Genomic DNA, 11,333 nt, shown 5'->3' with positions numbered 1-11,333 from the left:
ATGCCAACCTAGGCCAGTTAACTGGTCTTGGTCCACTGGGGTTTGCAATTGGGGCTGGTGACCTTATCAACACACTCTCTATCAGCACCACCTTTAGGGATCCAGGAAGGGCACTCTCAGTGTACTCCAGCCTTTGGGTCTGCAACCCAACATCACCTAATTCTTATTAAACACCTCCTGTATGATTGGCACTGACAACACCAGGGGCTGCAACAATGGGATAAAGACGCATTGTTGTGGTCTCTGCTCTTCAGGGTCTGGGACTTCAAGCAGAACTTGGTATTGAAATAAACCACACACACACACACACACACACACACACACACACACACACACACACACACACGAAGCCAGCCCAACCCAGGGGACAAGAAGGGATTGGTTTTGGTTTTTTATTCCCTGAACTGGGTTGATTTAAATAAAATGGACTGTGATTGTTTCTGTGGGGGTCTTGTCTTTTTCTTTACATTTATTATTTGTGTATATGTGTACATAACATATATATATACATATACATATATATTATATAACTAGCATTATCTGCTCTGAAAATCAGTGCACAGAATTGCAGAGGCTTCCAACAGGAGTTTCGTTTGATCTTGCAAGGAAAAGAATCAGAGCTAAGAGTGGGAGTTAGATGCAGCGGGTGGTAGAGTATTCTGTTCAAAGTTAACATGCCTCCCTAGTGTTGAAAGGCAGGATGCAGCAAGCCACCCCTGCTGTCCCCAAGTGTGCCCTGTCGTTCAAGGTGTTCAGTTTAGGAAATGTCTCAGAAACTCCATTTGGAAGCTTCTAGAGCTAGCTTGTTCAATATACTTGCAGAATGTAGATGAGGGGGACAGATTGCATCCATTACCTCCTTAGGACAAAAAGTCCTGAGTTCTATTTTGGAGAACAACACAGGGGAATTGATTGCAGTCAGGTCTGCGACCCTCTAAGAAGCCAGGCCAGCATAGGGGACCAAGAAGGGATTGGTCTTTTATTCTTTGAGCTGGGTTGATTTAAATAAGATGGATTGTGATTGTTTCTGTAGGGTTTTGCCTTTTAATTTTTTCAGGTTGATTATTTGTATATTTGTGTATGTGATCCACCACACATAAACAGATGTCAGAGGATGGCTCGGAGGAGTTGATTCTACCTTGGGCTGAACTCAAGTCATTTGGCAAGTGCTTCTACCCGCTGAGTTATTGAAGTAGCATTATTGGTTTGTTTTATAGTATCTTGCTATGTAGACCTGACTGGAGTGGTATTCTTCTTGCAGCCCATCTTGCCCTCAACCTTGCAGTGATGCTCCTGCCTCAGCCTCCAAAGCACCCAGGCTTCTAGGTGCGTGCTACCCTGCCGGACTGTTATTGCGATTTCACGTTGCACCCTCCTTGTGCTGCAGTTGCCCAGATTCTGAGACCTCCCATGGAGGATGGGTCCTGGTGTCTGAGGAAGGCTGGCTTCACAGGTGGCCTCAGGGGCACTGGCTTGCCTATGCCCTTTTAATCAGCTCTGCAATGGGTGGTGCAACAAATAGGAACCAGAGAGATACACTTGCACATCACCCATATTGGCGATAAATCACTGTTGCTACAGAACAAAGAAGCAACAGTTGGCGACACAATAATACTACACAATGTATCTGAAGGAATTAGTAAATGTAGACTGATCCAGCCTTTTGATACCACAGACAGGAACGGATTGAGAAACTACCCTACTTGAGTTACAGAACCATCTTATCTTGGAGTGTGATAAAAATCACACATCTTAATTAGATCTGAATGTATGAGGGACAAGTCACAGAAGGATCCTGTGTGTGTGTGTGTGTGTGTGTGTGTACGTGTGTGTGCACAGTGCATCTCCACTACTGTTTCTGCTTGCCTTGGTTTTTTGAGACAGGGCCTTTCATTGTCCTGGAGCCCACTGCTAGTCTGGCTGCTCAGTGAACCCCAGGGATCTACCTGCTCCCCATAAATTAACAGCAATGTTATAAGGGTAGATGAGTCTGGGGGATTAAATTCTAAGCCTCACACTTGTAAGGTAAGCTATTTATCAACTGAACTATTATGTTGTCCTAGTTCACTGAAGGACTTTTGAGAACCCAGGAACCTCAGAGAGGTGATGTGTTCATGTGTAAGGGAAGGATAAGACCCCTCTGTCATGCAGAGTGCTGATTCCAGATGCTCAAGAGCTTCTGCACCTTCACTGTAGGAGGCGGTAGATATGTGAGCTATATTAAAGGCTCCCTATATTCTAATAATAGTCTAATGCACTTTAGCTATATGAAGCCATTGCCTTTTAGAAATTATGCTTTGGGTTTGGGAGTTCAATCAGCATGAGGAAGTTTTTTCCTCTATCTCTCCTCCGGCTAATGGTTTCTGTAAGAAAAAGGGCCAATTGATTTCTTTCTAGAACGTTGCTTCAGGGTGCGGTGACCTTTTATAGGTCATGTTTCAACTTATAGAAAAATTTTATAGTTCAAATATAAATTGCACCGAATGCAGACTCTATAATGGAATTTAAGGTTAAATAAAGTTTCAACCTTCCTCAGGCTGTTTCCAGCATCCAAGAAGCCCCGCAGCTTTAGAGACAGGTGCTATGTTAAAGTCTCGGCAGGGTCGGGTGTAATGCATATAGGAAGCCTGGTGTAATAATCTAAGTACGGGGACCCACAAAGAGAAACCCCAGGATTATATGATGGTTTTGTTGTTTTTGTTCTGTTTGCTTTTGAGACAAGGTCTCATGCAGCTGCCCCCACCTCCCAAAGTGCTAGGATTACAAGCATGGTCTGTTCTACCCCTTTGAAGCAGTGCTGCAGACAGAACCCAAGGCTTCAGGCATGGTAGGTAAGCCTTCTACCCACTGAGCCATACTGTCAGCTCTAGACTGTAGAATATTTGGGTCCGTCATGGGACCGGTATCAAGGGTTGAACTGTCTCCTTTGCAGAGGTAGGCTGTAATTCCTAACCTCTGGCTCCGGGGAGTGTGGCTAGTTTTTGGAAGTGGAGTGGCCACAGATGTTATCAACATAAGAGGAAAATAGGCCAGAATGGAGGACACCCTGGGCACCAGTGGCTCTCCTCAGAGGAGACAAAGATGCCACATAAACTCAAAGACACAGAAGAAAATGGCCACATTGCTTTAGAGTGCAGAGTGGTGCAGCCAAGCCCCACAGAGGACTGCTATAGCATCAAATGCTAGAAGACCCAAAGATGGGGGAGGGACTGCCAACGCCTTCACTTAGGATTTGTGCCCTCCAGGTTTGTAAGACACTAGGCATCTCTTGCTTTAAGCTACCCAGTGTGGCACTGAAGCCCTAGAAATGGAAACAACCGGCCACATTACAGTAGGGACTTCTTCGTAAAATAAGAACAAAGGGGATTTGATAAAGAATTAAGAGTTTCAAATGGCGCTGTGGATGGTGGTATACACCTGCAACTCCAGAACTCAGGAAGCTGAGGCAGAAGGATCTAAAAGTTCAAGGCCAGCCTGGGCAAGAGCACATCGTGGAAATGAACAATAGCAGTTAGGAATCCAGCTTACTCAGAAGATCGGTGGCCACGTACCTGTCATCCCAGCACCTGGGAGGTGGAGGTGGGGCCTGATCAGGAGTTGAAGGACACTTTCGACTGCTTTGGGAGTTTGAGGCTAGCCTCAAAATAAAATAAAGTGGGCAGTGTCCTGAGCACCTTGTGTGGGGAGGACAGGTAGCTGGACCTGGATCCTGGGGTCTTGCATGACTGGACTCCAGTGGTGTGCTGAATATGGTTGCAACGGCTTTCTAGCAATATTAACTGACCGCCCCAAACCCAAAGGCCACTTGTTTCTTTTTCCAGTGAGAGACTGCGTGTGTCATACTCACATCACATAGAACCAGGGGACCTTTGTCACAACACTGAGCCTGATAGCTGTGGTGTTGCAGGAAGCCTTGTGAACCCCTGGGTTTATTTTTTTTTAATGAGAACATTTTTAATAGTCTGATTATTAGGAGTCTGTCCTAGTTACTCCTGGGCCCCTGGGATGTTTCCCATACATGCTCTGCTGAATATTAATTATGGAAATCAAACGGACATTTAGCCGAAGAAAATGCTCGCTATAGCGGACTTTCAGAGGGCAAGTCATTGAAAGCCGATTCACTAAATCTCTGCTAAATGACGAGTTTGCCTAATGACCATTCTGCATAAGGACTCATTTGCTAAAAGCCAGTTTTCTGAAAAATCATCTGAGGGATGTTCTGCTGATCAGAGACTGAACCACATTCCTACGGTCAGTCAGTGGGGCAGCTCACGCCTGTAATCCCAGCATTCACGGGGCTCCGGAGGATTGAAAGTTCAAGGCTAGTCTGGCCTACAAAGCCAAACCCTGCCTCAAAACAAGAAGAGCTCCTTGGTGATAAACAGCTGAATTTTTACCGAGTCTCTGCCAACGCTGAGCTTTCTCACCCTTGTTAAATCCTGGCGGGATGACAAGCCCAGAGGAAGTGGGTTGTCTAAGCAGTGACTGTGTGTGGTTTCTGCTCACAGCATGGGTCCTTCATACCATACAGGGGGCTACATCTGTCACAGGGTTACTTCTGAGGTCTTCTAGAGTCTCTTGCTGCTGAGAATTATCCACTGGTAGCAGCAAAATGCAGACCACTTTGTTTTTGTCTCAGGTTTAGCTTCAGTCTAAGCTTTTTTTCCTTTGGGGGTGTGTTATCATTTTATTTATAAAATTAGAAGAATTATGTTTATTTATTTGTGCATGTGTGGGGTGTGTGTGTGTGTGTGTGTGTGTGTGTGTGTGTGTGTGTGTGTATGTGTGTGTATGGCACATGTATGGGATTGCTTTTCTCCTTCTATTATATGAGGCCCTAGGATTGAACTAGGGTTAAGCACCATTACTACTGAGCTATCTTTCTAGGCTTATAATTTATTTTTATAACTGCTGTGTGTGTGTGTGTGTGTGTGTGTGTGTGTGTGTGTGTGTGTGTGTGTGTGCGCTGTGCCTGCATGTGCACATGCATGGAGGCCAGAGAACAACTCTCAGGAACCTGTTTTCTCCTCCATCGTAGGTTCCTGGGAATGAACTCATCAGGCTTGTAGGCTAAGCACTTTTACTCCCCAAGCCATCTTGTCGGCCCAACTTTTCTGTAGGCTGAGCTCCTGGTGGATATGCGCACGCCGTAAGCGACTGTTCTGCTGAGAAGCCAAAATACTCCACAGTGCTATTTTCAACAAATATTTCAGAGAAATAATCTGAACACTTACTTTAAGACATTTGTTTTTATTATTTTAATTACATATGTGTATGTATGTATGTATGTATGTAGTATGTATGTATGTATGTATTAGTTAGGGTTTTCTAGAGGAACAGAATCTAGAGTAAATGAACATCCCTGTCCCCACTCTCTCTTTCTCTGATGCAGACAACCTTACTTCAATTTTAGTGTACTTTTATACAAGAATAGCAAAAGAGCAATGATCTGTCTGTCTGTCCACCCGTCTGTCTATCTGTCTATCTGTCTGTCTGTATGTCTTTATTGGAATGACTTACAGACTGCAGTCTAGCTGACTGTGGCCTGGAATGCACAGGGCTGGACATCTCAGCTGGTCTTCAGTATACGCTGCAACCCCAAAGAAGTAGGCTCCAATGGCAGTGAAGGAATGGATGTGCTAGCAGGGCAAGGGCGTGTGTCAGCACACTGTCAAAAGAATGACCCATGGCGAGCACTGCCTTGGAGAACTGTGAAAGAGGGAGGCTTCAGGAAACACGGCAGAGAAACTTCTACCTCAGTTGCATTTTGTTGTCTGGATTATTATGAATGTAATTTCATGCCTCCTGTGACAGGACACTTACATTAAAAATGTAAGATATGTTCATTCTTGTTGGATGTCAGAATATAACTGTAGACCCAGTCTGGTCAGTGCATCCTGAATCTGGAAATGGCCTCCTGCTTTTCTTTTGTGCTTTCCCAGATAAAATTTACAGTATGTGCTACACTGTTGTGTTTAAATTGGTCTGTTCTGAGAAAGTTCTGGGCAAGGGCACTCTGTTAATATTTAGTATGTGCTTACTGGCATTTATTTACATGATTTTCTCAACTCCAACAACCTTCCGTAGATCGCTGCTTTCTTTGTTACATTCCTGTATAAAAGTCCACTGAAACTGAAGTAAGGATGTCTACAGCATCAGACTGTGCTCCACCCCTTTCCTTCAGGCCCTCAGATCCCAGGTCTAGCAGACAAGATCTGCACGGTGGGCTGAAAAGTCCACAGGCAACCAAGCAAAGGGCAAAACTTCTGCTTTCTACATCCTTGTATAGTCTTCCAGCAGAAGGCGTGGCCCAGATTAAAGACATGAATCTTCCTGCCTCGAGATCCAAATCAAAGATGCGTGTCTTCCTACCTCAGAGGTTCGGACTAGAAGTGGACCCATTTCACCAACTTCAAACCAAGTCTCTTACAGCTGTGCCCTCCATTCCCAGACTGTAGTTCGCTTCAGATGGAGTCAAGCTGACAACCAGTAAGGGCTACCACAGCGCGTCATTGTGTAGCTGTGTACAAGGGTGTGTAGGTGCCCACAGAGGCCACAGACATCCCGAGTTACAGGCTGCTGTGAGTTGCCTGATGTGGGTACTGGGGACTGGACTCAGGTCTGCAGCAATAGCAGCCTGTGCTCTAACTGGGAAGCTATCTCTCCGCTCTCCTATTTCAAAAATGATTTTTAATAAAGTGTTTTTGCTTGTGTGTCCATATGGGGCTGTGTACACATATGAGGGCAGTTGCCTGCAGAAGCCAGGAGAGAGAATCAGATCCCCTGGAGAGAGAGTTAACAGGCAGTTGTGGGCCACCCAGTGTGGATGCTGGGAACCAAACTAGCTAGGGTCCTCTGCAAGGTATGTATGTATGTATGTATGTATGTATGTATGTATGTATGTATGTATGTATGTATGTGGTATATATGGTGTATATGTATGTACATACATATGATATATATCTCTATCTCTATCTCTATCTATCTATCTATCTATCTATCTATCTATCTATCTATCTATCTATCTATCTATCTATCTATCTGAACTTGTACTATGCTCCAGGCTGGCCTGACTCATAGAGATCCTCCTGCCTCTGCCTCCCAGCTGCTGAGATTAAAGGTGTGTGTGCACCTCACTCCCACAGCTAGAGAAGTATGTATTCTTAACTGCTGAGCTGTTGTCTCCAGCCCTTTCAAATTATTTTTAAAAATTCCATTAATGCACATACATGTGTCACTGTTACAATTTTCAGAAGTAAGTCCTCTCCTGTCATGTGAGCAGTTCTGGAGGGCAGAATTGGACCTCAGGTGTCTCCCTGGAGCTCCACTTTAATTTTTGAGACAGTGTTTCTCACTGAGCCTGGAGCTTGTTGTTCTGGCTTGTCTGGCTAGCTGGCCAGCGAGCCTCAAGATTTCCCCATTCCTCACCCCCGAGTGCTGGAGTTGTAGGAGTGCACCACCATGCCTGACTCTTCACACGAATGTTAGGATCCGAACTCACATCCACATTTGCACGACTGGTGCTTTACCCGAGGAGCCACCTCCCAAGACTGTCTTTATTACCTGGATGCTTTATTTTAAATTATGGTTGATGGCTTTATTTGCCACAACTCCCCTCCCCCACTTCTTTTTACCTACATCACCATGATCTTGCAGAACACTTTAGTGCTTGACAGGAAACTCTGGTTAGGGACAAATGCTGGTCACCATTGCTTGGGATACACGGTAACAACACCCAGATAGTTACAGTGTCCCAGGGAAGTCAGAGAGATGTGCCCTGAGTCAATTACTAATCGCTGGGGACTGAGGACAGTTTAATCTCCTTCACAGGGCTGCACACTCCACTTGCTAACAAGCTAGATGGATGTCAAGGTCAGGTAGTGACGAGAAGCCATAACATTGAAATCTTAGCAGTTCCTCTCAGTAAAATCTTGAGTGTAGGATATGTCCACCCATGGTCACCCTGATGTCCACTTCAGATGCCCACAGGTGTCCTGAGGGGGACTTCAGAGAAGGAGGCCATGTTCTCCGAGGTGAAGCTCAACTCTGTGGGGTGATGTTGCCTCAGCATCTGCCAGCCTCACCCTGTAGAAAGGATGCTGGCTACTTGTTGCTCACCACTGTCCAGCAGGATGCAGGAAGGACTGTGTGGTACTTGGTAGCCTGGATGCATCAGGCCACCACACTGCATAATGGAGGGCTTTGGGATTAACATGATGTCCTCTCTCCAGCCCCACTCCTTCCTCTAAATACAAATTTAAGGTTAGCATGTAGAGTCCTGAGCTTCCTCGTGGCCTTCCCACACACAGGCGCCAGCACAGTGTGTGGTCGTTCACTCCTCTCCCAGTGTGTCTGTTCGTTCTCTCATTCAGTTCACAAGTATTTGAGCGCATATGATAGACGTATCCATACATAGCTGGGTGTGCAAATAAAACGGGTATGAACAGCCATTTTCTTCTTGGAGTTTTTGTTCCATGGTGAGAGAGTGGTTTGATAAGAGAGAGAGAGGGAGAGACAGAGAGAGAGAGAGAGATAGATAGAGAGGGAGACAAAGCGAGACACAGAGAAAGACAGAAGAGACAAAGAGAGAGTCAGAAATAGATAGAGAGATAGAGACAGAGAGATAAAGAGACAGAGACAGAGAGATGGAGACAGAGAGAAAGAGAGAGTCAGAAATAGAGAGATGGAGAGATGGAGACAGAGAGAAAGAGAGATAATATGAAGTTGGATGAGTAAGAAGGTAGAGAGGATCTGGGAGGGGTTGGGGGAGGGAAAACATAAAATATATTGAATAAAAAAATTTAAATTAGGGGTTGGGGATTTAGCTCAGTGGTAGAGCGCTTGCCTAGCAAGTGCAAGTCCCTGGGTTCGGTCCTCAGCTCCGGAAAAAAAAAAAAAAAAAAGAACCAAAAAAAAAAATTTAAATTAGAAAGACTTTAAAAAGGGCTATATCCAAATATTAGGTTTAGTGGTGGAGGAGATGGTGCAGTGATTAAGAGCACTTGCTGCTCTTGCAGAGGACCTGAGTTCGGTTCCCAGCACCCCACGCTGGATAGCACACATATGTCTATAACCCCAGGTCCAGGGATCTGACGCCCTCTTCTGGCCTCCACGGGCACACACACACACACACACACACACACACACACACACACACACACGTGTAAAGACAAATCTTTGAAGTATGGGTTGACATTTTGGAAAGACAAGAGACCCCCCCGGAAACTGAATGCTTTTCCACTCAACACAGACCTGCAGCTTTGGGTTCTCTTCTGTAAATCCATTTCTTAGCATTCCTGGGCAAATTGGGCCCATCTGTGGAATCCACCTCAAGGCAGGGAGCTTTCGTGGCCAGCACTTACTCAGCAGATAGCGACAGGCTCATTAACCTCCACTCATTCTCAGGAGGTTGTGCAGGGAGGGGCCTGTGGTGGAGCTAAAGCGCACACAGTATTCTTGAGCACATCAGAGCAGGGTTATACGTTTTGCTGAGCAAGCAGAAGGCTTTCCCAGCCCCACTGGCTGCCACGGCTGACTGATGTGTGCATGTGTGGCTGCCGGGATGGGCAGGTATCTGCGTGGTGTGCTGACTAAGATTCCTTTGAGTAAATACCCAGGAGGGGTATGTCTGGTTCAGGTGGTAGTTGTATTTTTAGTTTCTTAAGGAACCTTCATGCTGGTTTCCACAATGACTGCACTAGCTTGCTTTGCTGCCAGATCTACATAAAGGCTCAATTTCCCTACATCCACACCAACATTTATCTGTTTTTGTGTAACAGACTGGATAGCTGGGGTGAGCCAGGACCTTGGTGCAGTTTTGACTTAATTTCCATGATGTCTCAGCCTCTGGTTTGTGCGGTGGTGCTGTCTGTGGGTTAGTGCATCATGGACTGCATCCCATCTTTCTACTCCTTTGGTCCTGATTGGGAGGGGCATTCCTGGAGCCTTGATGGACACTTATGACAAGGGAGAGAAGGGGAGGACCCAGCCTCAGGAGTGACTGGCCCATTGTTGAGCCACAGGTGAGGCAAATGTGGGAGCAAGCCTTTAGACAGTTGCCTGAGGACAGTGTGGCTGAGTGCACCCCATCACAGACAGAACTCCTTAGATGGTGTCTCATGCCCCAACCCATCACGCTGGCCCTGGGCCCCAGCACCATGTGTCTTTTCTGAGCTGCTCTGATAGGAGGCTTCCAGGGTATCTGTGTAGACAGGTGTCAAGGCCTTCATCTATACTTTCAGGATATAATTTTGACTTAATTTTTTTGAGATTTATTTTTATTTTATGCATCTGTATTTTTCCTGCACAAATGTCTGTGTACCATGTACAAGCAGAGCTGGTGGAGGCCAGAAGGGGCAGTCCTTGGAACTGGAGTTACAGACAATTATGAGACACCATGTGCTGGGAATTGAACCCAGGTCCTCTGGAGGAGCAGTCAGTGCTCTTAACCACTGAGCCATCTCTCTAGCCCCCAAATTTATTTTTACTATTTATTTATTAGACAAGGTCTCCCTTTGTGTCATCCTCCATGGTCAAAGTGTCACAGCTCTCAGAAGGGTAGCCTGAGCTGGGCAGGTAGCTGGGGTCCCAGGTCTTGCTGTGACAGTGGCAGTGACAGTGCTGGAAGCAGTGGCAGGGGTTGCAGGGGTGGCAGGGGCATGAGCCTGGCCTGTCAGGCAGGTCCCGGGTTCACCGATGAATGATTCAGGAGAGAAAACTCTACCCCAAAGTGTTACAGCTCAGTAAAACATCCACTTTCAGGCGATTCTCAGTGAAATAACTTGTGTACTTTATTCCGTGTGGATAAGGACTTAATAGACTTTGAGGGGGTAGGGTGGAATGCAGGGACAGGTGCTTCCCATTGGCTCAATTTGAGATGCTAGTGATGCTCTATTTGCATGAGGAAGGACTTTAGGTGTTTTCTCCCTACACGACTAATTGTCATGGTTATCTCAGTGGGTATCATGGTCACGTGTTCCGGAGCTGGTAGCGTTAGGCAGAGAGTTGGCCCTGTGATGGTGACTGCTGTTGTCAGGTTGACTACACTGGAATGTACTACAATCCAGAAATGAAGGGCACATCTGCGATCCAGATCTTGAGGCTGGAGGACGAAGACTTCTGATCTGGATCTTGACATGAGGTGAAACACACTTTTGATCAAGATCTTGAAGCATAGTGGGCCATGAAAAGCTTAGGCCCAGGCAAGGTGGTACACGACACAACTTTAATTCCAGGAGACTGAGGCAAGCAGATCTTTGAGTTCAAGGTCAGCCTGGGACAGAGCAAATCCCAGATCCAGGCATGGTGGTACACAATTTTAATCTGAGCCACAC

Source organism: Rattus rattus, chromosome 9 (assembly GCF_011064425.1).
Source record: "Rattus rattus isolate New Zealand chromosome 9, Rrattus_CSIRO_v1, whole genome shotgun sequence".
Lineage (NCBI taxonomy): Eukaryota > Metazoa > Chordata > Mammalia > Rodentia > Muridae > Rattus > Rattus rattus.
Note: the sequence above shows the minus strand (reverse complement) of the source record.